Here is a 26,942-nt window from a genome sequence, read left to right as displayed (position 1 = left end):
ATCACACTAGCAGTCACGTTATACATTAGTATAATAAGCAATATGAGCACATCATCGACTACAACTATAATTTGAAGTATGTAAAACATATTACCGAATCATGTTTAAACAGATCTACCGTATACAGACGAATTGCGAAAGAAACAGTAAATGTATACAGACTCCTATGCACTTATCTAACTATTAATACTCAAAAACAGTAGAGACTTAGTGCTGTATTACCCGTACTCAGCAGAGTGGGATACAGGGAGACTCGCCTCGCTTCCAGGACCAATCAATACGTTAGCGAACGCTGAGTGGATCCAGACGCTACTAGTGCACACTGCCGCTCCATGAACCTATAGTGAACACAGACGCACCCGTCACACAGCCGCCTATGCTGGGACTGGGTCCCCTTCGTGTACAGCATCTGAGACAGAAGCGGGAAACAGTTCATGGTGGGAGGCTCGGAGGAAACTGTTCATGAACCGGGGGAGGGGCGACCAGGAGAGCGTCTGACTCCCCACTGCTGACATCAACCCTAGGGATCACGGCCTCATACTTTTCCTAGAGCCTATGATTCCTAAGGCCTAGAGATGGTGCACCTGAGGTGACAGTCGCGTCAGTGACTGTTTCATAGTCTCCTCCTAAAACAGTGCGGCTGTGTCCGTATTCCCCTTCTAAGCGGAACCGATGCCTTATCTTCTCCCCGTGCGCTGGCCACAGCTTGGTAACATCTGCTGGACCTGCTAGTATATCCGACACACACGCCCGCCGAAAACAGCACTGCACTCGTGAGTAAGCGTTGTTGCGACCCGGCAGAGAGTTGTTGGAGCGACTCTAAGGTGCGTATAAGACGCTGTTTAGAAAGATTGCCCAGAAAAATAGTAAGACTATAAAAATAAAATAAGAAAGCTTAGGGCTGCTAAAAACCAGCAGCCCTCTGACCATGGTCTGGCTAATGCCTAACCAAACAAAAAACTGATTTGCCTGAGCCAGCAGGCGGGGATACATGGACGGGCCCCTTGCATGCTGGGAGGCCGGAAAACTTTGACCGACTGGTGCAAATCCGCTGTTGCTTCATCATATCCCATTGTTATTCTGTGGACCCTACCGTAGAAACATCATCTCTGCCATCACCTTGGTGAACACCCTCAGTGCTGTGGAGAGGCCAAATGGCAGAGCCTGGAACTGGTAGTGACAGTCCTGTAGTGCAAACTGTAGATAATCCTGGTGAGGCGGCCAGATCGGAATGTGAAGGTATGAATCCTTGATATCTAGAGACACTAGGAATTACCACTCCTCCAGACCTGAGATCACCGCTCTCAGAGACTCCATCTTGAATTTGAACACTCGTAAGTACGGGTTTAACGATTTTAGATTTAAAATCGGCCTTACTGAACCTTCCGGTTTCGGTACTACAAGCAACTTGGAATAATATCTCTTGTTTTGGAGATGAGGTGGGACTAGAACAATGACCTGAGTCTGTACCAGTTTTCGAATGGCATCCTGTAAGCTTATACTTGCCTCTTATGAAACGGTTAAGCCTGATTTGAAGAATCTGTGAGGTGGGAGCTCCTGAAACTCCAGTCTGTATCCCTGGGAAATAAGATCTATGACCCAGGGATCCTGGCATGATGTTATCCAAATGTGACTGAAAAACTGTAGTCGGGCTCCCACCTGCCAGTCTTCCAGGCATCGTGGTCCACCGTCATGCTGAAGGCTTTGAGGCAGCAGAGCTAGGGCTCTGTTCCTGAGAACCGACAGCTGCTGGTTTGCGTGGTTTACCTCTAGTGCCTGTACTCTGGTTTTGCCCTTAAACTTGGCAGTCCGAAAGGACTGTAGATTAGGTCCTGAGTAGGCCTTCCTGGTTGGGGGAGCAGCAGAAGGAAGATACGTGGACTTACCCACAGTAGCTTTGGAAATCCATTTGTCTAGTTCATCTCCAAATAAAGGCCTCCCCTGTGAAGGGTAGGCTTCCACGCCTTTGCTGGAGTCCGAGTCCACAGTCCACTGGCGTAGCCATAAGCTCCTGCGTGCTGACACTGCCATAGCAATGGTGTGTGCATTAAGCAAACCTACTTCTTTTATGGCTTTCACCATAAAGTTCGCAGAGTCCTGTATATGTTGCAGGAGTAAAACAATCTCCCCCCTAGATAAGGAATCCAACCCTCAATTAGGTTACCTGAGCATTTAGCAATGGCTTTAGTAATCCACGCACATGCTATAGTGGATCACTGGGCCACCCCAGCAGCCGTATACAAGTGTGGTCTCAATTTTATGATCAGCTGTGTCTTTCAGGAAGGCTGCACCAGGGACAGGCAACACTATTTTCCGTGACAGCCTGGATACTGATGCCTCCACTATCGGTGGATTTTCCCTTTTTTTCCTATCCTCAGGAGGAAAAGGAAAGGATGAGAGTAACCGTTTAGGGATCTGAAATTTCCTATCAGGATTAACCCACGGTTCTTCAAACAGGGTATTCTGTTCCTTTGATACAGGAAACGTGACTGAGGATTTATTTTTTTACATTAAAATAAGATTCCTCACACTCCTCTCACCTTATCAGGAATTTGCAGAACGTCTCCGACAGCTTCTATAAGAGCCTCTATTCCCTGTGACAGAGCAGCATCCCCCCCTCTGAGTCCACCTCCCCCTCCTCCATGTCTGACCCTTGATCATCCAAGTCAGACAGCAGGATATGGGACAGAGTATGTTTTTGCGAACAAATGGTAGGGGGTCTGAGACGCTGGTTTGGGGACTGAGTCTCTGTTTATAAACTCATCCACAGACTGTCTTAAGTAACATAGTATCTGAGGTTGAAAAAAAGACAATTGTCCATCGAGTTCAACCTATTTGTGGTCTCCTCTGCATGATGATTTGACTAAAATTTCTGACTGATGCTGCTGTCAGCCGTTGCATTTTATCCCTATTTATAGTAACTATAATGCATGACTATGCACCATACCCCTGGATATCCTTATCCATTAGGAATTTATCTAACCCATTCTTAAAGGTGTTGACAGATTCCGCCATTACAACTCCCTCGGGCAGGGAATTCCAAACACGTATTGTCCTTACCGTGAAAAAGCCTTTACGCCGTATTGTGCGGAATCTCCTCTCCTCTAACCTGAGCGAGTGTCCACGAGTCCTCTGTGTTGATCTAACCAAAAACAGGTCCCGCGCAAGCTCTGTGTATTGTCCCCTTATATATTTGTAGATGTTGATCATATCCCCTCTTAGTCTCCGCTTTTCCAGTGTAAACATGCCTAGAGTCTTTCAAGCCTTTCCTTGTATTCCGTCTCCACGCCCTTAATTAGTTTGGTCGCCCTCCTCTGTACCTTTTCAAGCTCTAGGGTATCCTTTTTGTAGTACGGTGCCCAGAATTGTACACAGTATTCAAGGTGTGGCCTCACTAGTGATTTATATAACGGGAGTATAATACTCTCGTCCCTAGCATCAATACCCCGTTTTATGCATGCTAATATCTTATTAGCCTTCTTTGCTGCAGTCCTACTTTGGGTACTACTGCTTAGCTTGCTATCTATGAGGACACCCAAGTCCTTTTCCAGTACAGAATCCCCTAATTTGACCCCATTTAGTAGGTAGGTGTAATTTTTGTTCTTGTTACCACAGTGCATTACCTTACACTTGTCTGTGTTGAAGCGCATTCTCCATTTGGCTGCCCATGCTTCTAATTTAACTAAGTCATTCTGAAGAGACTCGGCATCCTCCTCTGTATTTATAGCCTAGTATTGCGTCTCTTTCTCATTGCGGGACAATTTAGTAGAAATATGCGAAATCATTCATTTTTTATAATCCAGCCATGCTGGTTCAGCCCGCTATTATTTATTTATTAAAAGTTTCTTATATAGCGCAACAAATTCCGGTGAGCTTTACAATTGGCCTGGGTAACATAGTAATTGAGGTTGAATAGAGGCAAATTGCCCATCGTGTTCAACCTGTATTAAGTTGTGATGATTCTACATACTCGCTGAATAATGTTTTATGACTAGTTAACTACAATAACTCATGTTACCCCTGGATTAACCACGTTGATATTTTAAGTACTGTATTATAACCTTGGATATAATTTTCATTCAGAAATGTATCCATTCCTTTTTTAAATCCAATTACAGAGTCCGCCATTGCCACCTTCCCTGGCAGGGAATTCCACATCCTGATTGCCCTAACAGTGAAGAACCCTTTCCTCCGTTGCATTCAGAACTTTCTCTCCTCCAGCTGCAGCGAGGGCCCACGTGTCCTAAATTGTGTTCTTTTAATAAATAATTCCTCAACTATTTGTGATGTCCCTTTACATATTTGAAGATATTAATAATAGCTCCTCTGTGCGCCTCTTTTCTAGTGTATACATATTCAACCTAGTAAGCCTTTCCTTATAATCCAGTCCCACTAGGCCTTTAATCAATTTAGTAGCTCGCCTTTGAACCCTTTCAAGTTCACGGATGTCTTTTTTATACAAAAAAGTATATGGTGCCCAAAACTGAACACAATATTCCATGTGCGGCAGTACCAATGCTTTATACAGCGGCAGGATTACATCCGAGTCCCTTGTCTCAATTCCCCTTTTTATGCACGCTAGCACCTTACATGCCATCTTTACTGCGTTTTGACATTGTGTATGGTTATTAAGACTATTATCAATGAGTACCCCCAAATCTTTTCCAAATCTGTTTCTTCTAGGCGTTCCCCATTTAATATGTAGGTTGCTAGTTTGTTTTTAGTCCCGAAATGCATAACCTTGCATTTGTCTGTATTGAACCTCATTTTCCATTTAGAAGCCGAGTTCAAGTTTAGATAGATCATTCTGCAATCCAATTCTGAGTTAATTACCTTACACAGTTTAGTATCCTCTGCAAAGATTGACACTGTGCTCTCCAGGCCTATTTCTAGGTCATTGATAAATATGTTGAACAGTAGTGGTCTGAGTATGGACCCTTGTGGTATTCCGCTAACTACTGGGGACCAGGTTGACCACTTCCCGTTGACCACTACTCCCTGTACCCTGCTATCCATCCAGTTGCTTATCCATGTGCAAATAGTTTTTCCTAGGCCAAGCACATTTAATTTGATCATCAGCCTCCTGTGAGGAACTGTATCGAAGGCTTTTGCAAAATCTAGGAAGACCACATCCACTGCTTTTCCTTGATCAAGATTATTGCTCACTTCCTCGTAGAAGCTAATTAAGTTAGTCTGACATGACCTGTCCCTCACAAACCCATCCTGGTTCTTGCTAATAATCCTAGTGGACTGTAGATACTCCTGTATGCTGTCCCTTAGAATTCCTTCCAATATTTTCCCCCCTATAGATGTCCAACTAGCTGGTTTGTAGTTTCCCGGAAGATTTTTGGATCCTTTTTTAAATAATGGCACTACCTCAGCTATACGCCAATCCTTCGGTACCATGCCTGATCTAATTGAACATCAAGTACAGGGGTCGTGCTAGTTGTGAACTAAGCTCCATAAGAACCCTCGGGTGAAGTCCATGAGAACAAGGTGATTTATTAATCTTAATTTTGCTTAGTCTCTCCCGGACTACTACTTCACTTAAACAAGGATCTAACCATGAATCATTTCTGTCACAATTGTTATGCTCTACTCCCAGCATCAGTTCTTCTCTGGTGAATACGGATGACAAGAATTTGTTCAGTATTTCCGCTCTCATTTCGTCATCATTTATCAATTCTCCTAATTCATCTTTTAATGGACCTATATTCTCCTTTTTTAACCTTTTACCGTTTATGGATTTAAAAAACTTTTTAGGATTGGGTTTACTCTCTATAGTGATTTGCTTTTCATTTTCCATTTTAGCAGCTCATTGCTTTTTGTATTTCTTATTACATTCCTTGTAATACTTGAAAGACTCCTCCTTTCCATTAGATTTAAATGCTTTGAAAGCCCGCTTTTTTTTAAATCCATTTCTGCCTTAACCTTCTTGTTAAGCCACATCGGTTTGAGTTTAATACTCCTGCGTTTACTGCCCATGGGAATAAATTTATGAATATTGCTATCCAGCAACCCTTTTAAAACATCCCCCAGTTCCGAAGTGTTCTTGTTATTAAACAGAACCTCCCACTCTATGTCGTTAAGTGCACATCTAAGCATACTGAAATTAGCCTTCCTAAAGTTAAAAGTTTTGGTGGAATCCTTGTAGCTATGTTTCCTGAAACTGATGTCAAATGTGATCATATAGTGATCACTGTTACCCAAAGGTCTCCCCAACTTTAGTGTTTGATATAATGTCCACATTATTAGTAATTACTAGATCCAGGGTAGTTTTACTCCTAGTTGGTTCCTCGACTAATTGAGATAAGTAGTGATCCTTTAACACAGGGGTGGGGAACCTTCGGCCCTCCAGCTGTTGTTGAACTACACATACCAGCATGCCTTGCTATAGTTTTGCTATTTGGCCATGCAAAGACTGTTGCAGGGCATGCTGGGATGTGTAGTTCAACAACAGCTGGAGGGCCGAAGGTTCCCCATCCCTGCTTTAACATATTTAAGAACCTGTTGCCCCTCGCTTTAGCACATGAATTGTTACTCCAGTTTAAATCCTGGTAATTAAAATCCCCAATCACAAGGATGTCCCCCAATCCCGCAGCCGTTTTTTTAATTTGCTGCAAGAGTTGTTCTTCCTCATGTATGCTAATATCCGGCTGTTTGTAGCACGTGCCTATGACTAGTTTTTTTGCATCAATACCCCCACTTGAGATTTCAACCCATAGTGACTCCACATTATCGCCAGTCTCCTCATAGATAACCGCCTTTAAGTATGGTTTAAGTGATGGTTTAACATAAAGACATACACCTCCTCCTCTTTTGTTTGCCTTGTCCCTCCTGAAAAGAGAATACCCCTCCAAGTTTGCAACCCAGTCGTGAGAGTCGTCCCACCATGTTTCCGTAATACCTATAATGTCATACTCAGCCTTTGATGTTAACAATTCCAATTCCCCCATTTTACCTGCTAGACTTCTTGCGTTTGCAAGCATACATTTTAGTTTATTGGTTCCTTTATTTGTTTGTTTCTTTAAAGATATCCCAAACTGGTTTACTAGTGCATCCCTAGAGTTACTGATACAGATGTTCTTCTCGCTCCCTCTCCAACCCCACCGCACTTAGTAATGCCCACCTTACTTTTCTCTTTGATCAACCCAATGTTCCAGTCTAAATTCACCGCCCTGACATAAGTATTTTCCCTTAAGTTCCATACAACATTTTCTATAGGCTGTAATGATGACACAATTGTTATTATTTAATGCTTTGGCAATACCTTTCTTAATACCCTTATTAGAACCCATGTAAATACCCTTACCGGCTGCACTTTCCCTCACCCCCTTTTATCTCACTACCACCATCCCTACTATTCTCGCTGCATGACCCATAGTTTCTAGCTAAACCCTCACCCCAGGTTCCTAGTTTAAAAGCTCCTCCAACCTATTAACCATCCTTCCCCGCAGCACCGCCGCCCCTTCTTCATTCAGGTGCAATCCGTCACGAGAAAAAAGATGGCGCCTGACTGATAAGTCCGCCCAGTGTTCCAAGAACACAAATCCCTCTTTCCTACACCAGTCTCTGAGCCACACATTTACCTCCCTAATCTCCCGCTGTCTCCCTGGGCTACCGCGTGGCACTGGTAATATTTCTGAGAAAATTACCTTATGTCACGCTCGGTGTAAGTGGGGGTTCTGACAACCGAGTTTTGGCTGAAGGGACAGCTACCTGTGAGGAGAGTAAACGAGGTGGCTGAATGTAATTCCTCCTCATGGGGTGGAAGCCAAACTAAGTGTTAATGTTGGCCGGAGTGCGTAGAGAAAAGGGGGACTGCGTAGGAATATAACTGTAGTTTTAATGAATAATCAAACTGTACACGAATATTGGAGAATTAGAAGAAACTGGAAGAATTAGAGTCTATGGTTAAATGACTTGAAGAGTGAAGCTGAAGAACTCCGGTAAAGAAGAACTGAAGACTGTTTTATGATTAAAAGACGAAGCTGAAGAACTTGGACTTTGAATAAATGAAGACTGTGGTTTGTGATTGAAAGACGAGGCTGAAGAACTTGGACTTTGAAGAAATGAAGGGGTAAATTTACTAAGATGGGAGTTCTATTTAAGATGGGATGTTGCCCATAGCAACCAATCAGCTTCTACTTCTCATTTATCTAGCACCTTCTAGAAGATAATACCTGGAATCTGATTGGTTGCTATGGGCAACATCCCATCTTAAATAGAACTTCCATCTTAGTAAATTTACCCCGAAGACTGCTGCGGGAACCGCCGTTAGCACCTGGAGATCCTCTACGACCGGGAACCCTGTGAGCGCTTCCACGAGTGGCAACTGATTTAGACAGCAGGACTGCAGCAGCGTTTAGGTAACCGATGGATGAGAGCAACCAGGACCAGGAACCAGAAGTAACCTGGGAGCACAGAGCTGGAGAACTTTTCACAAGGAGGTAACTTGAAGCACTGGCACTCTCCCCTCTGAGCCAGCCTCCTTTTGAAAGGGGAGAACACGCAGGATTGGCTGGACACAGATTGGGAACTTCATTGGTAATACTCTGGTCTCCAACATGGCTGCCCCCCAGCACAGGAGACATACTTAGCTGCTAATGCACACCTTTTGCCAGCTTCTGTCTCTGACACACTATAATGTGTCACCACCAGAGGACCTTACAGCAGCGCCCGGCTCTCCAGACCCTCGGACCCCGGCCCTTGGCAGCCGCACATCCATCCAGGAGGACTCGCCGCCAGCGGCTCCCTGCTGCCGCAGCCGTGCCAACCAGCAGGACGGTAACCCGCGGGAGCACCCGCCGGAGGTAAGGCTCTGGAGGCTGACACCTTAGATGTCCTTTTTTTTTAGTTTCTGGCCTAAGTCCCTATAATCTTTCTTAAGGACATCCCACCTACCACTAACTTTGTTGTTGGTGCCAACGTGCACTAAGACTTTCCCAGCCCCTCCCAACAATCTACCTACCCGGTCCGCGATGTGCCGTACTCGAGCACCTGGGAGACAACAGACCATACGGCGATCACGATCACAGATTGCCCTATCTGCCTTCCTGATGATAGAGTCCCCTATCCATCTGCCTGGGTGCCTCACTATCTTTCATCCCATCTGAGCCAGAGGGACCACACCTCCGGTTGCTAGAGGGAGCAGTCTCCTCCGACTCCGTCATTTTGTCGCTATCATCCACTGAATCTTCGTCCAATCGGGCAAATTTTTATGGGTTTGATAGATCCGAGATGTCGTGCCTCCCCATCTTTTTCTTCCTTCTTACAGTGACCCAACTGCTTACCTGATTATCCTCGACTACCAGTGACCCCTGCTGCAATTCCTCCACCGTTCTATCTAAACTTCGCTCGAGATTGTGAATATCCCTCAGTCGCGTAATGGTCTGCTCTAGATCAGTTACCTGGGCTTCCAGGGCAACTGTTCGCTCACATCTTGCGCATATGTTTTCGCCCTGGGTCGTCTGGTCCAGGTGCGCATACATCTTGCACAACATGCACTGAGTGAGGCTCATCACTTTGAAAAACTAACTCCCTATTACCTTTTGAAAGAACAATAAAGAAAATAAAAACCAACTAGCCAATACACTCAATGCACAATAAGTAATCAATACTTATCTGAGTGGGACCTCTCCTGCGGCACAGATACTCCACTTTGCAGTTGCTCCAGCTCTCTACACCGTCCACAGACCGCACTTGCGAAGGCTGTGGCTGAAGCAGCGCACACTCACTCCCAGTACCAGTAGCCCTCACACACTTTCACTCCCCTGGCAGCACTTTCTCACTCCTATCTCCCTGCAGCAGCACTCACACTTTTTTTTTTACTCCAGTCACTCACCCAGCAGCAGCACTCACCTTTCCATCTTCCTCACACACACACACACACACACACACACACACACACACACACACACACACTCCATAAGCTGCGGTAGCAGTGGTCCGTCAGTGCCCTCTCACTCACACAATCCCACACACACACACTCACGCAGCACTGTATGTAGCCTGCAGCCACTCACCCAGCAACCACAAACTCACACAACAGGTGTAGGTGCACTACACTGAGTACACAGTAGTGAGCCCCCCCTGGGGAAGAGGCACACTCTGCCGTACATGACATAATGTGACAACACACACACAGGAAAAGGTTAAGAGCACAATTAACCCACAAAGAGACCTTCCAGGGAGACACAGATATTAGGGGAGCCAGCACACCGCGCCCTTATCGCTAATGCCAAGCTTAGCCGGGTCGCAGATTGGGTACTTAGTACACTAATAATCGCTCCCCCCCCCTACAATGACCCCCTGGTACCGCTGAGGTAATCTGAAGTCACTCTGGAGGAGCTGCGCCTCCCTGACAGTCAGCGTCTATGTCCACTGCAGAGGGAAAATGGCGCTGTGAGCTGCTGGATCCGCTCATAGTGAAGTCCCGCCCCCTCAAAGGTGCACGGTCTTCCCGCTTTTTTTTATACTGGCTGAGGTAATTTAGTGCTTAAAATGGAGTCCTAACCGTTTTAAGTCTATGTTTGCCGTGTCTGTGTTTGTTTCTTATAAGATTCCACCTCCGTGGCCAGGTTTTTAAGAATAACAATATTAAGTTTAAAAAACAAAAACGCACCAAGGTACAACAGGACTATGATCAGCACAGGGTGTATGCGTGGTTAAGTAACCAGACTAACAGAGGGCAGTCTGGACGACAGCCACACTACTGGAAAAAAGGGCCGCGGCATTATCAATCTAGCACGTCGGCAAGTGAAGCTGAGGAGCATACCCCTGGGAGACAGTCATCTCATCGGGAAGTCCCTTTAGGGGTGCGTACAAGGGCAATCATAGCCGGCAGAGAGGTGCCCCGACGAGGCGAGGGGGGCAGAAGAGACGGCAGGAGAGGAGCAAAAGGAAGTACACGACCACCCCGGGCCAGGAACAACTGATTTATAATTTATCTTCAAGGACGTCATCTCCGGCTGAAAATCAGGTTCTTGGAAAAGGACTATCTTTTGTTCCAACACGGTCTCTTGACCCATTTCAGTGGAAGATAGACTCTTATAAATTAACGAGGTCTCTAAAATTAAAAGAGCATTTCTCTAAGGTGACACCAGAGGCATCAAATGTGTATGATAATACTCTTCCTTTGCAGGTGAGAAAGTTTTCCAAATCTATGTTTGAACCGTATTCTTTAAATCCATCTATTAGAACGTTTGGCAGAATGTTGGAAATGCTACCAGGTGAATGTTCTGATTCCATACATTCTAATTTGTCAAAAGCAGAATTTGAAGCTTTGAAGGGGTTAAGTGTATGTGAAGATATCATCATTCGTAGTGCTAAGGGGGGGGGGGGGCAATTGTGATTTTGGATACATTGGATTATAAACAGGAATGTAGATGTTTGTTGTCGGATAGCAATACCTATAAAACACTGAGACTAGATCCTACATCTAAGTTTAAGGGCGAGCTGGATACCCTACTGACACAGGCGGTGAAAGATAATATTATATCGCCATCGGTTAGTAAGGCTCTAACAGTGGAATATCCGATAACCCCTGTGTTTTATGCTATTCCTAAACTACATAAAGACCCCGAAACCCCCTGGCAGACCTATTATCTCTGCCAGGGGGTCTCTAAACGAACCTCTGGCAGTGTATTGCGATAGTTTTCTACAGCCATGTATCCAAGACACACCCACTCACCTGAAGGATACATCATCCTTGTTGAGAAAGTTAGTGGAAATAGACAAAGTCCCTAAAGAAACAGTCTTGGCGTCGTTAGACGTTACAAGTCTTTATACATGCATCCCGCATAAAGCAGGGTTATCAGCAGTAAGGCATTTAATCACTAACAATCCCCGTTATAACGGGCCAGACATTGAGTTCTTTTTATTATTGTTAGATTTCACACTTACTCATAATTATTTCTTGTATGAGAAGGAGTTCTTTATTCAATGTACGGGTTGTGCGATGGGATCGTCCGTAGCGCCGGCCTTCGCAAACTCATACCATGTGGGAACTTGAGAGAGATTTATTTTTGACGATCCCAGGTATAACAGCTCAGTTAACTCTATACCTTAGGTACATTGATGACGTCATCGTTTTTTGGAATGGTGAAGAATCTAGTCTGTCTAGTTTAATTGAAGAGCATAATGACACAGATAGCCCGATTAAATTTACGGCTACTATAGACAGGAAACAGATTAACTTTCTAGATGTGTGTATCACTCTAAATGCAGGGGAGATTGAAACCAGCTTGTTCACTAAGCCTACCGATAGAAACAATCTATTGAGGGCAGACAGCTTACACCCCAGATCGACTACACAGGGGTTGCCCTATTCACAATTATTACGAGTCTGTCGGATTAACAGTGATAGAGATGAAAGGGACAGACAATTAGATGTAATGATACAGAAGTTTATCCAGAGAGGCTATAGAGCTACAGATTTAGAGAAGGCAAAAAGGAAAGCCTTAGCCTAGACACGTGATCAATTATTAGTACCCAGTAGTAAGAAAAGTTTACACAATAGATTCCCGTGGGTGACACAGTTCAATGCTAGCAGCCCATACCTAGGTAAACAGGTGAAAAAACTGTGGCCTTTGGTAGCCACAGATAAGGAATTGGGAAAAACATTTGGGAGCAAGATCCTATTTAGCTATTCAAGAAATAGAAGTATCAGAGACATGGTAGTCAAGACCGACCTGTCTAAATTCAATACTGAACCTACACACTTTCTGAAACAGAGAAAGGGTTGTTTCCGTTGCAGTGGATGCACGACATGCAGCTTTCTAAGTCCAGGGGAATATTTCCAACACCCACATACGGGTAGAAAATATGCCATCCGGTTTTCAATTTCATGTAAATCCAAGTTCGTTATTTATCTACTGACATGCCCCTGTGGGCTGGGGTATGTGGGAAAAACGGACTGTGAGTTCAGGATCCGTATGGCCCAACACAGATATGCGATAAGGGAGGCCATTAAGTCTGGACAAAGTGAGCAGCCTGTAGCAAGGCACTTTGCACAGGCAAGGCATAGTGTAGCCACATTGCGATACAAACTGATTGACCATGTCCCACGATCTATGAGGGGGGGGGGGGGGGGACAGGTCTAAGAAATTGTTACAGGTTGAAGCAATGTGGATTAATAGATTGAATACCATTTTTCCGAAGGGCCTTAATGAGACAATTAATTTTAAATGTTTTTTGTGAATTCAGGAACTTTAAGGGTATACAATACTAACTGATAGCAGTGGGATGTTTTTGAATGTAAACAATAGCATTATAGAATGAGAGTTATTAACCCATTATCCCATTATTTTGATGCTTTGCTGAGGCGGACGGGTGCCTGTTTATTGACAGTGCTTTTAGATTGTTTTTATATTTTTTTTTTTGGTTTCACGTTTGTTACTATGAGTCACTATTGATATTGTCCATGTGATGTAATATAAGAGGAGGATATGTGTTATGTATGTATGTACACTTAATATGGTTGTTTTGTGATTGTATTGGTAACCATGGTGACACTGTCTGCGGCTCCAACGCGCCAGCTGGTCGGGCCGGTATGTCATCACTTCCGGTGAGACAGACCCGGAACTCGGGCGACGCAGTTGGAAGCTGAGTGGAGCGTCCTCGTGGGTATGGTATTTAAACACTGTTTTTCATGCATGTATGTTATCCTGACGAAGGGGCTGCGTACCCCGAAACGTAGAGTTTCCAATAAACCATTTATGCACTTTATGAAGTCTCCGAGTGCCGCCGCTATCTGGACAGTATCTGTGTGAGACTTTCGTCTCTCAAGGAGGAGGGCACAGGAGCAGGTTTTGGATTCCGTGGGGACGGAGGGAGTGCCGGATCACATTGGTGAATATACATATATATATATATATATATAACGCTTACACATGTAACGAATGATTAAAAAAACCAAAAGCAATATGTAACAGATGACATATACCAATACAAAAAGACACAAACAAGTACAAAGTACCACCTGGCGCCGATTAATTATACTCAAATATACAGCTTTGCCTGCAGCTCTTTGAAACCAAAGGGACTACTCCACCCTTCAAAATACAAACATAGCATAATGAAGAATCTAAAAAGCGCTGACAAGCTACTTAAAAACATGTTTTTTTCATTCACATTTATATATAAAACCTTTAATTCAGAACCTTATTTTACCGGCTTCAATAAAATATATCTAATAAAAAAACAATATTGATTTCTACCTATTCTTTGTCTCCATGCAATTTAAATATATATAAGGCAAATCTCTGTTCCATTAGACCCTCTAATTAGATTTCTAATATAGATGCAGATATTAATAGATTAGTAAGCCATTATAGTGCAGGAATCAAGCCCGGCAGACGGGTGAAACGCGTCTTCCGACAACATCCCCCTTCTTCCTGGCTGAACGGAGCGACGGACGTTCTGACATACACATTCATGCTCTGCGCCTCTCCTGATTTTCTCGTCCCGGAGCTGATCGGAGCAGCAGACGGCCTCCTACACCCGCAAGGTGATCGGAGCAGGGGACGGCTTCCTGCACCCGCCAGGGTCTCCACCAGGCCGGCGGCACCTGCACTCCCTCACAGACCGAGACGGGCTACAGCATTGTAATAGGGGATATCCTCCTATACTCAGCGCGGGTAATATCTGTTTTTACACCTTATCACAAAAAAATTATGTATGGTAAATATCGGCAGATCTAGGCCCGCACTAATTGGACATTTGTTTTCATTTAATCGTAAGAGCAATAGCTTATCAGACTTATCTCATGTATCACTATGCATTCTGAAATCAGGCTATATTGGCAGATCTTTAGGTATTAAATGTTTGTCTTCGCCTCTATCACTTGCATTAATATCAGCAATATTCACTGATTTTTGCAATTATTGAAATTTATTTGTATCATGATATTTGCAGTGATTTATTCTGAACCTCAATAGACCATTCTTAATTAAGAGTTACCACTGTAATTTTTTGTCAGTCGTTCTACTATTTGGTCTTGTTTCTTTACCATTATCATTTAATAGTTGGATACTTTATTCAGTCTATTGGTTACTTTGTTATCTTTCCTCGTGCCTTGTATTTTTTCTCAGACACCCTCAACATAGGAATATTTTGAGGACCATTTTAGATAATAATACTCACATATACCATACTTTGGCACTTACCAGTTATCCAGCCAATTTCAGAATAAACATTGCAGTCTATTCCACTATTGCCACGAACAATAATCCTGTGTAAATTTCCAATAATATTTATACTCACCAATTCTCCCTCCCCCTTCTTTTTCCCCCTTTCTTTTATTTCATGGACTCTCACCATTGATTCAGGACTATGTCCCTGTCTAACATTGGCAGCAGATCCATCTGATTTCTTCTTTGACAATTATCGGTCCTGAATAACTGTGTAAATTCGTGAACTCTCATCAGTGATTCCTGAGCTTCCAATCATTGTCCATTCTCTCTACGATCATACCACACTGGAAACGCCCGAAGCCGTTCGATCTCGGAAGCTAATCAGTGTTGGGCTGGGTCAGTACTCAAGTGGGTGACCTTTGAGGAAGACTCAGTGTAGTAGAGCTAATTGGTTCAGCACGTACAGTGTCTAACACTGACAGTAGATTCACACTGCCATCTCACTCTCCACTCTTTTTCTATTAATTGGTTGAATATGAGAGCTACATATATACCACTCACAAGATAAACCAGTATCCAGACTGTATTAGTTTATTGTGACATAGAATACACAACAGGAACATGTTTATCATTGGAACGTACCGTTTAACATTTTAGCTATTGCTTATAACACTCAGAATCTATTCCGTCAGCCAGGAGTTAGCTTCTACTTTGTATCAGCACGTAGTGCTATCTAAATATATTGTGATCTTTTGATCATTGTTAATTCTTTTTCAAGAACCACTGATTATCTTAATTCTGTGAAATCATTAAAATTATAAATTTTAATTTATTCTGACTAATTCATTTATTGTCCAAAGTTAAGAGTGCGCCCACAAAAGAGTCTTCTTTTCTCCCCATTTGTCTTAGATTAGTAAGCCATTATAGTGCAGTTTCTTGTAGCCAATATGATTTAAAAGTCTTGGAAATCACTGTCCAACAAATATGCAAATATGCCACAGAGTGTCTTATTTGAGGTTTTGTTAGGCAAAGCGATTAGTGTGCATGCAGAGAAAAAAACTGTTCTTTTGTAGAGTTTAAAACAAGGCAATTGCTATTCAAACATGGCCATGTTATTTAGCTGTCGGAATGTAGTTGTTACCAGATCCTCCTTCTGGGTAGCATCCAGCATTTAACGGCTCCTGGCTCTGGCGCTCCAAGCCCTTAATGTGAGCCTTATCCGGAGTGGTGCAGTATCGATCCCAGTGCTCGAGGAATGGGTGTACAGCTACAGCCAGTAAAGGTTCCACAAACACTTTCAAACAGAGACGCGTTTCCCCGCCTTAGAACAACTCAGCGGCTTCCTGACTGAGGTTTTATATAAAAATGTGAATAAAAAAAACATTTTTAAGTAGCTTGTCAGCGCTTTTTAGATTCTTCTTTTTGCTATATACCAATACCAGCTATTATGTGTTAAAACCTATATATGCACCACGTAGTCTATAGTATGTTTTATGGCAGTCTCTGTACATTTACATGTAGTCTATAATACATGTAAATGCCATAAAACAGATGGAAAGTGTGTCTTGATGAAAAGATTCTTATAGAAGGAAGGATGGATGAATATGTGACACCCTTTGGGTAAATACAGTATTTTATGAGAATCCTAAAATTTAGTGAGGGACGTTGAGTGCGCAACTCCCCAAACCTTGCTTGATTTCATAGTCAGCGTACTTGCAGTTGCCCATAGCATGTAGTAGCACCCTTAGGATCCATACTGCCCAGCATGGACAGTTTAATGGTTAACATTACTGCCTCACAGCACTGATGTCATGGGTTAAATTCTCATTATGGGACGTATGGAGTTTGTATATTCTACCTTTGCTTGTGCAGGTTTCCTCCCACAATCCAAAAATATACTGGTAGGTTAATTGGTTACCGACAAAGATTAACCCTAGTGTGAATGTGTATGCATGTTGTAGGAAATATAGATTGTAAGCTCCAATGGCAAAATATTCTCTGTAAAGCGCTATAGAATGTTTGCGCTATATAAATAACTGGTAATAAGTAAATAATAAACAAATACTGCAGAAAGTATGAGATAGCAATGTGGTAAATAAGAAGTCCTAGAGTCCAGGCTGTAACTGGTCATCTAAATAACGTGCTAATAAGTTACTGTACTTAAAAACACTCAACTGGGAAAACTATTTTCTCCCCACATTAACTTAAACTATTGAGAGGACAAATAGTTTGTATAAGATGGATGCAATCTTTGGCAAATGTGTCCTATAGTGAAATTCATCAGTTGCAGGGTGCATTATTCCTTTCTGCTTTTGAAAATGGGATTGGACTGTAGGTATTGCATGGTCTCAAATATATGTGACATTTTTGAGGTAAAGAGGCGTCCTCATACATATATCCCTTTTGTACCATGTGGCACGAGAAGCTTGGTGCGATTCCCATGCAGGGTACTTTTTCCTCAATTCTGATACTCTTTCCTCAATCTTGTGTCCTAGCTTGTAAATAGTGTACTAGAGTTTATTTTGGAAAGGGATTGGTATGAAGCTGCAAATTAAGCATAATGAAGCATGGTGAGGATCACTCCTATTGGACCTGCCTTGTGTATTTTTTCCTCAGTTTTGCATCTTGGTTCGCAAATAGGATTAGTACTTGGGATTAGTGCTTTGGCAGGGCAAAAGTCCAAGAAGTCTATGGACAATTTCAGGATTTGTGTATGTGTTGGATCTGTAACAGAATGGGCTAAATTTGCTACATATAGGCAAAACGTACAACATTTTTAATACTTTCTAATATAATTCTGAGCTCTGTTGCTGTAGAAGGTTAAAATAGACTTAATAGCCAATAAGTAATTTTAGTAATTCCATGGACAGCAGCGTGTTGTTATAAAACACAACAGATTTATTGATTCTGAAAACATAATGGTTTTGGTATCAGATATTCACCCTGCAGATGTTCTGAGACCAATTACTGTTTTTCTTTTCCTCTTACCCAACAATACTCACCCAGTCTTCATTCTAAGTAGGACTCTAATATCCCTTGTGAAGCTAAAACAATTAAGTCTGCATTTAATGTACATGACTTTAGCTGTACCACACAGAATACAGTGCTTCAAATTATGTGCCTTTTGCAAGAATTGGGAGATCTGGAGTTGGCTAGTGTTCTAACTTACGATGACTTGGTGTATCTACAGCAGAGATATACTCTGCTTACCTATTCTGTGTGTAAACCTATTTCTGCTGGAAAGCATCAACACAATTTTTTTTTTTTACTTGCCACGCCAGCATATTACAAAACACAGGCTTTCCATGAAAACAAGGCAACATTATGTACACATTTGCATAAACATGCTTTTTTATATAAACGAATTCAAGTAATAGTGTTCAAGAAACTTCCAGGACACACTACAACCCAGCATCTAACTTTTAAAGCACCAATTACACCACCCACTTCTGACTGTGCTGCACTCCGATAGTAATACTATGTATTGGTCAAGGTCCAAAGAACCCTCTGTACATCAGGAGGCAACAGATCACCTCATTAGCACTAGGAAGTGTTGCACAATCTGCACTTTTAAAACTTCAGAATAAAGCATGGTAGAACGCAACATCTGAGTTAAGGTGAGATAAATCTGTAAGATTTTAACTATAGTCAAAATCTTATGAAAAGTTAGTGCATATCTCAAGGTGTTGGGCAGCTTATGATACAGATTTGATCGAGATGCGCACTCCCGTGTTTTCGGTATCATAAGGCTAGATAGACTGTGCAGGCAAGTCAATCTTGACTATCTAGTGTACTATCTAGTACAAAGTATAGTCAAAATTAGCACTTAGGGTGTGTACACACGGTGAGATCTTTTCTTCCGATTCTGACTATATAGTCAGAATCGGAAGAAAAGATAGTGCAGATCGCAAGGTGACAGTCACCTTGCGATCCCGATTCGATGCCGATGTGCGGCCCCGCGCGGTCGGCATCGGCAGAAAAAATAGACTGTGCAGGCAAGTCAATCTTGACTATCTCTATAGAAGAGATAGTCAAGATTGACACTTAGCCAAAATCGCACAGAACCAGGATCGCAAGCACACTCATTATGTGCTTGCGATACTGGCTAAGTGCCGACCCAGCCCCTGTCGCACAGTGAGAATCTGTTAAGTCCGAATCTCACCGTGTGTACACACCCTCAGTCAAAATTGTACATAGACAAAATCTCAAGCAGAGATAGTCAAAATCTGTACTATCTGGGCTCTGGGAGAGTTCAAGGGAAATCGCATAGTCAAAATTGAACATAGCAAGGATCTCACCATGTGTACACACCTTTACAGTAATCAGTAAATATTTTGAGAGCATTCAACTGTAAAAATAGGATTTTGATAACCTACCGGTAAATCCTTTTCTCCTACTCCGTAGAGGATGCTGGGGACGACATCAAGACCATGGGGTATAGACGGGATCCGCAGGAGACATGGGCACTCTAAATACTTTTCATTGGGTGTGAACTGGCTCCTCCCTCTATGCCCCTCCTCCAGACCTCAGTTGTAGGAACTGTGCCCAGGGAGACTGACATTTCGAGGAAAAGAATTACTTAACCAGTGGTGAGATATCTACCAACTCACAACCTCAACCATGCTGCACACATGGCATTCAACATAACATACGCCAACAGGCATGAACCAATTGCCGCAACATGCTGAAACCAAGATAACACAACTTGTGTAACTCTAATAACTAAACTGCAGGTAAAGTACGCACTGGGACGGGCGCCCAGCATCCTCTACGGACTAGGAGAAAAGGATTTACCGGTAGGTTATCAAAATCCTATTTTTCCATACGTCCTAGAGGATGCTGGGGACGACATCAAGACCATGGGGTCTATACCAAAGCTACAGTACGGGCGGAAGAGTGCTGATGACCCTGCAGCACCGATTGACCAAACTTTAGGTCCTCATCGGCCAAGGTGTCAAACTTGTAGAACTTAGCAAATGTGTTTGACCCTGACCAAGTAGCTGCTCGGCAAAGTTGTAATGCCGAGACCCCCCGGGCAGCCGCCCAGGATGAGCCCACCTTCCTAGTAGAGTGGGCCTTCACCGACGTCGGCAACGGCAATCAAGCCGTAGTATGAGCTTGCTGAATCGTATTTCTAATCCAACGTGCAATAGTCTGCATGGAAGCAGGACAGCCAATCTTGTTGTGATCATACAGGACAAACAGAGCCTCTGTTTTCCGTATACGAGCTGTTCTAGCAACATAGATTTTCAAAGCTTTAACCACATCTAGAGATTTTGAATCCGTGAATGTGTCAGTAACTACTGGCACTACAATAGGTTGGTTTATGTGGAAAGATGAAACCACCTTCGGAAAAAAATGTGGACGAGTCCTCCACTTCGCCCGATCTTCATGGAAAATCAGGTAAGGGCTCTTGTGAGACAATGCCCCCAATTCAGACACCAGCCTTGCGGATGCCAATGCCAAAAGCATCACCACTTTCCAAGTGAGAAACTTCAACTCTATCTTTTGTAGAGGCTCAAACCAATCCGATTGAAGGAACTGCAATACCACGTTAAGGTCCCATGGTGCCACTGGAGGCACAAATGGAGGCTGGATGTGCAGAACTCCTTTCACAAAGGTCTGAACCGCTGGAAGAGAGGCCAATTGTTTTGCTGAAATCTGGACCTTGATTGATTGGTGAATACCCTCGGTGCCGTGGAGAACCCGAAAGGTAACGCCTGGAATTGGTAATGGCAATCCTGAACCGCGAATCTCAGATAAGCCTGGTGAGGAGGATAAATGGGAACATGCAGGTAAGCATCCTTTATGTCCACCGACACCAAGTAGTCCCCCCTCCTCCAGACTGGCAATCACCGCCCAAAGTGATTCCGGGGGTAATTCTGAGTTGATCGCAGCAGGAATTTTGTTAGCACTTTGGCAAAACCATGTGCACTGCAGGGGAGGCAGATATAACATGTGCAGAGAGAGTTAGATTTGGGTGGGGTGTGTTCAATCTGCAATCTAAATTGCATCGTAAAAATAAAGCAGCCAGTATTTACCCTGCACAGAAACAAAATAACCCACCCAAATCTAACTCTCTCTGCACATGTTATATCTGCCTCCCCTGCAGTGCACATGGTTTTGCCCAATTGCTAACAAAATTCCTGCTGACATCAACTCAGAATTACCCCGTCCATCTTGAACTTGAACCTTTTCAGGAAGCAATTCAGATCTTTTAGATTTAGGATCGGTCTGACCGAGAAGTCCGGCTTCGGAACAACAAAGAGGCTTGAATAAAAACCCCGCCTTTGTTGTGACAACGGTACCAGGACTATGACCTGGTCTTGACATAATTTTTGGATTGCCGCTGTTACTGCTTCGCTCTCTGGCGGAGAAACTGGCAAGGTCGATTTGAAAAATCGGCATGAGGGAACGTCTTGAAACTCCAGTTTGTATCCCTGGGATACTATTTGCAACACCCAGGGATTCAGGCCAGACAGAATCCAATTTGAGTAAGGGAAAAAGGGAAAAAGAAGGGAACTGTTGCACAGGAATAACAATATCTATCACATATAAATATATGATTAATGGTTCAATACCCCAAATCTAAATACCGTAAAAATCGATCATACGGAAAGTGGGGGTGCTACCACTGATCAGGCAAGAGTGCCTATAGTAAATAATAGGGGGAAAAAGAAGAAAAAAAAAAGGATCCGTTTCCGGTGCACAAATAGTAAATTGTTTAAATAAAATGTAACCTTTATTTTGTATTTTAAAAGTTGTTATAAATGTGAAGACATGTTTTATTACATGTCTGCAAGGTCTGACTGTTGCGAAATATTTAAAAAAGAAAAAACATGTAACATTGGTGTAATGACACAACAACACTGAGTTACAGAATTTTTTTATATACAATAAACAATTATTAAAAACCTCTGAGCGTCTCTTTCGTGCCTGTCCTCTGCAATTTATGTCTCTATGCAAACCCTTATACTGTTTATCTGCTACAGGAGATGATATATATGTTATTAAAGTATAGTATCAATGTGCTTCTGTGGGTATTATAATATGTTACTTGAAGGGAGAGTTAGATACAATTGTGTTCCTTCTTAATCATAGGCTTATGACAAAGTATCACTTTTAGTACTCCTGTCAAAGACCTTGGCTCATTGCCCAGAAATGATGTTAAGAAGAATTTTATAACACCGTGATCATCTGTATTATGCAGCTATTATATGATCTCCTATGGAGTACATTTAATGGGAGGTCTTCATAACATCCAAATCCTGTTAATCCAAAAAGTATTTTTAGTACAGATAGGACCAATCTATTGAATATTTATTTATATATGTGGGGGATTTCTCTTCTCCCCCCCGGACACATAGAATAGTGGGAGATATATATAGATATATGTATGGTAAGGTGTGATTTAAAGTATCTCTTAAATATAGTGTCAAATTTTAAAAAAATAAAGACACTTCACACATGGATTGAATCAGCCAGTCGCCTCTCACATATAGTGTCAGGTGTCACTGTGTCATATACAGTGGCGTAACTACTGCCCCCGCAGTCCTCGCGGTGGCTTGGGGGCGAGGGGCTGCGGGGGCGCCACTGATTACAGCAGACTGACATGCGGACGAACGTCCGCATGTCAGTCTGCTTTATTGGAGGGACACGGCGGGCGCAGCGTGTGCCTATCCTGTGTCCCTCCTGAGCCCTGCATCATCTCCGGCGGCCCGCGGGTCTAATAGGGGGAAGTGCCGTCCGTGAGCCAATTAGAGCTCACGGACGGCACTTCCCCCTATCAGACCCGCGGCCGCCGGAGATGATGCAGGACTCAGGAGGGACACAGGAGAGGCACACGCTGCGCCCGCCGTGTCCCTCCAAGTTCTCCAACAAGCGGCGGCTGCACTGCGGCATATCTGTCACGGGGGGGGAGAGAGGAGAGGGTGTCTGGCACCGGGGAATATATGGCCATTGGGGGGGGGATGTCAGGCACTAGGGGGGATATCCGGCACTGGGGCATATATGACACTGTGGGGGGGGGCGGGGGATATCTGGCACTAGGGCATATCTGGCACTGGGGAAGGGGGGGGGGATATCTGGCACTGGGGCATATATGGCACTGGGGGGGGGGGGGATATCTGGCACTAGGGCATATCGCACTGGGGGGGGGGGATGTCTGGCACTGGGGGGGATATCTGGCACTGGGGCATATATGGCACTGGGGGGGGGATATCTGGCACGGGGTGGATATGTGGCACTGGGGGGGGGGGGGGATATCTGGCACTGGGAGGGAATATCTGGCCCTGGGGCTTATATGGCACTGGGGGAGAATATCTGGCACTGGGGGGGAATATCTGTCACTGGGGATATATGGCACTCGGGGGGAATATATGGCACTGGCGGCATATCTGGCACTGGGGGAATATCTGGCACTGGGGGCATATGTGGCACTGGGGGGGAATATATGGCACTGGCGGCATATCTGGCATGGGGGGAATATCTGGCACTGGGGGCATATGTGGCACTGGGGGGGAATATCTGGCACTGGGGGCATATCTGGCACTGGGGGGGTATATGTGTACCTGGCACATGGGGGGGGGGGCTATATTTGGCACCGGGGGCATGTGAGTACCTGGCACCGTGGGGAAATATCTGGCACTGGGGACATATGTGGCACTGGGAGCACAGCCCTAGCAACAAGGACTACCTCCTAGCAACGAGCATGACACCCAGTGCATGAAACACCTGACAACGAGCATGACACCCAGTGCATGAAACACCTGGCAACGAGCATGACACCCAGTGCATGAAACCCCTGACAACGAGAAGGTAATTGAAAAGTAATTAGAAGCCTTACTGTAGGACTTAATGTGTAATGGGCATTACGGTGTGTGGCATAATGTATCACGGACATTGTGGTGTGTGTCATAATGTGTCACAGGCATTACGGTGTATGGTATACTATATCGCGGGCATTGTGATATGTGGTATAATGTCTCAGGGTCATTGCAGTGTGTGGCATAATGTATCACGGACATTGCGGTGTGTGTCATAATGTGTCAGGCATTACGGTGTGTGGTATACTATATCACGGGCATTGTGGTATGTGGTATAATGTCTCAGGGTCATTGCAGTGTGGCATAATACATAACGGGCATTGCGGTGTGTGGCATAGGGTATAACGGGCAGGGCATTGCGGTATGTGTCACAGGCATTACGGTGTATGGTATACTATATCACGGGCATTGTGGTATAATGTCTCAAGGTCATTGCGGTGTGTGTCATAATGTGTCACAGGCATTGTATGTGCTATAATGTATCAGGGGCATTGCAGTGTGTAGCATAATGTATAACGGGCATTGCGATTCCTGTCATAATGTGTCGGGGGCATTACGGTGTGTGGCATAATGTGTCGGGGGCATTACAGTGTGTGCATATTGTGTCATGTGCATTGTTGTGTGCGGCATAATGTCTAAGGGCCATTGCAGTATGTGGCATAATGTATACTGGGCATTACTATAAGGAGGAAAAATGACAAATAATGTAAGGGGCATGAATCAGGATTATTTTTCTTTCCTGTGGTGGCTAACGTCTGGGCGTGCAGGTTGCAAAACTGGGGTATAAGGTAGTCTTTTCCTGCAATACCACGCCCCTTTACGAGAAACCACGCCCATTCCAACAAAACCACGCCCCTTTTTTTGCAGCGCGCGCCTTCGGCGCGCGCATATTTGTCCCTTTCTTGCTCCCAGTTATGCAGCGGGGGGGGGGGGGGGGGGGGCGCCAAAAATTTTTTGGCTTGGGGGAGAAAAATTTCTAGTTACGCCACTGGTCATATAGGAGATTTTTTCTGACACATAGACCGGTGAAAAAATATATGTATATATATGTATGGTGAAGTGTGGTTTGGAGTACCTCTTACATATAGTATCAAATTTCAAAGTAGAGACACACTTCTCATATGGGTTAGGTCACCCAATCAATTCTCTCATATAGTGTCTGGTGTCATTCACATATGCTTAACAATAGGTATTAGTGGATCATCTCTCACTTATAGTGTCAGATGTAAAATCCATCTACCTCTCCATAGTGATGGGTGTCACTCATATATACTGTCACAATAGATGTTAGTGAATCATCTCTCACTTATAGTGTCATATGTAAATCCACCTCTCAATAATGCTGTACCATATTATGATTTCATATTTAGAGTGGTGAGTGTGTTATTAGAAAATAGTTTATGCCTTAGCATCACCAGATCTCTCATATAATAATGTCAGATCCCTATAGTGACTCAAAAGACGGCATGACCCCATATAAATTATAATCCAATCTCCCAAAATCTCTCACTTATCTGTGTCAGGCCCTATTGTATTAAAGTAAATAATATATACAATATTTTGTAGTAGTCTGGTATGTATATAGATGTTAGTATATAAGTTGCAGATGATTAAATTAATTGGTTCACTTCTGGATTAACAAAAATCCTCATGCCCATATCATACACAGTAAACTAACTGAAGAGTTTTTATTGGTATGCAGTTGCACAGATAGCCATATGTGGATTTCCCTATTATATTTGGGAGTCCCTTGGCTATTACACGTGGTCTGGTCGTTACATGTAGCCAGATAAAATTATATATAATCGTCTAAGCAGTGAGATCCCTTGTCTATGGTATTCAAAATAGACTATTCTTGCATATATCTAGCTCATTGTGAGTAGTCTGAGTTCAATGATAAGTGATCACAGTAGTCTCTGCCTATTTAAATTTCCACAGATCGCTCCACTGATATATATTCATGCACTACTATAATCTCCATTAATACAATAAGCACTTCTGGTATAATATGCACATTTCAATTGGACATGAGAGACAGGTACGTGGGACGCTCAGGCCCTACGTACGTTTCGCATTTGCTTTGTCAGGGTAATTTGAGGCAGCGGGTGTGGTATCCTTTTATCCCGTCCGCTACCAATCAGCGCATCATGCGGGTAATTCAAATCCTATGACGTGTCGGAGTCCGTTGGAGCCGCTCGTATCTCTATGTATTTGATTGCAGGCCCGTCAATGAAAGCCGCTCGTGTCCAGGAGCCGCTCATAGCCCCACGTGTTCATCCACAACCCCCCAATCAATACGTCACACAGATCGTTCAAATCCAGTGACGTATCGAGAGCCGTTAGAGCCGCTCGTGTCCGCCTATGTTTTGCCATGGTTTGCAATCAGCACCTAATGCAGATCAGGGCCGCTCTATATTTAATTGTAGCTCCATAGGTCATTATACAATTGGAATTAATCACTCGCATTATTACATCCCTATTTGCAAAATTTATGATACCTACAGTACCGCATAAATTATACAGTATTGTAGCGCTAATTTTACTTTATAGATAAATGAGTACTACATATTGTGTATAGTCTAATATAGCTTTTTATATTTACAATTATGTTTTCTAGATTGTTAATTTGTAAATATCTATATATATGCTGATCTCCTAAAACAGTTGAATTCTCACAAACTATATTAAATATTAATATTTATTTTGATATTATGACATGATGAGATTTATTTTAATGTTTTAAATTATTAATTTTAATATTATGACAATCATGAAATAATAAAGGAGAGACAAAATGCACACACATGCCCCAAATGTATCACGTTATAGATACCAAAAGATATTCATTAGTATTGTTTGTATGTCGTAACAAATATATTATTTATAATAAAATTCCTGTTGTTACCTCATGACTGTGTATTAATTTATTTGAAAATAAGTTTACAGAAAATAAAATCCATAAGACGATGCTACTTGTATATAT

The 26,942-nt window shown here is 43.2% G+C and overlaps 1 protein-coding gene and 1 pseudogene across 10 annotated transcripts in view; one reads left to right on the top strand and one right to left on the bottom strand.

Moving 5' to 3' along the window:
- Nucleotides 1-26,942, bottom strand: part of ADAD1 (adenosine deaminase domain containing 1) — a 660,856-nt gene that overhangs the window by 121,708 nt on the left and 512,206 nt on the right. The window lies entirely within an intron of this gene.
- Nucleotides 15,461-15,579, top strand: LOC134940477 (5S ribosomal RNA; annotated as a pseudogene).

The sequence above is a fragment of the Pseudophryne corroboree genome, chromosome 1, assembly GCF_028390025.1.
Source record: "Pseudophryne corroboree isolate aPseCor3 chromosome 1, aPseCor3.hap2, whole genome shotgun sequence".
In the NCBI taxonomy this organism is placed as follows: domain Eukaryota; kingdom Metazoa; phylum Chordata; class Amphibia; order Anura; family Myobatrachidae; genus Pseudophryne; species Pseudophryne corroboree.
The sequence above is the reverse complement of the archived record's forward strand: the minus strand, read 5'-3'. Positions and strand labels throughout refer to the sequence as shown.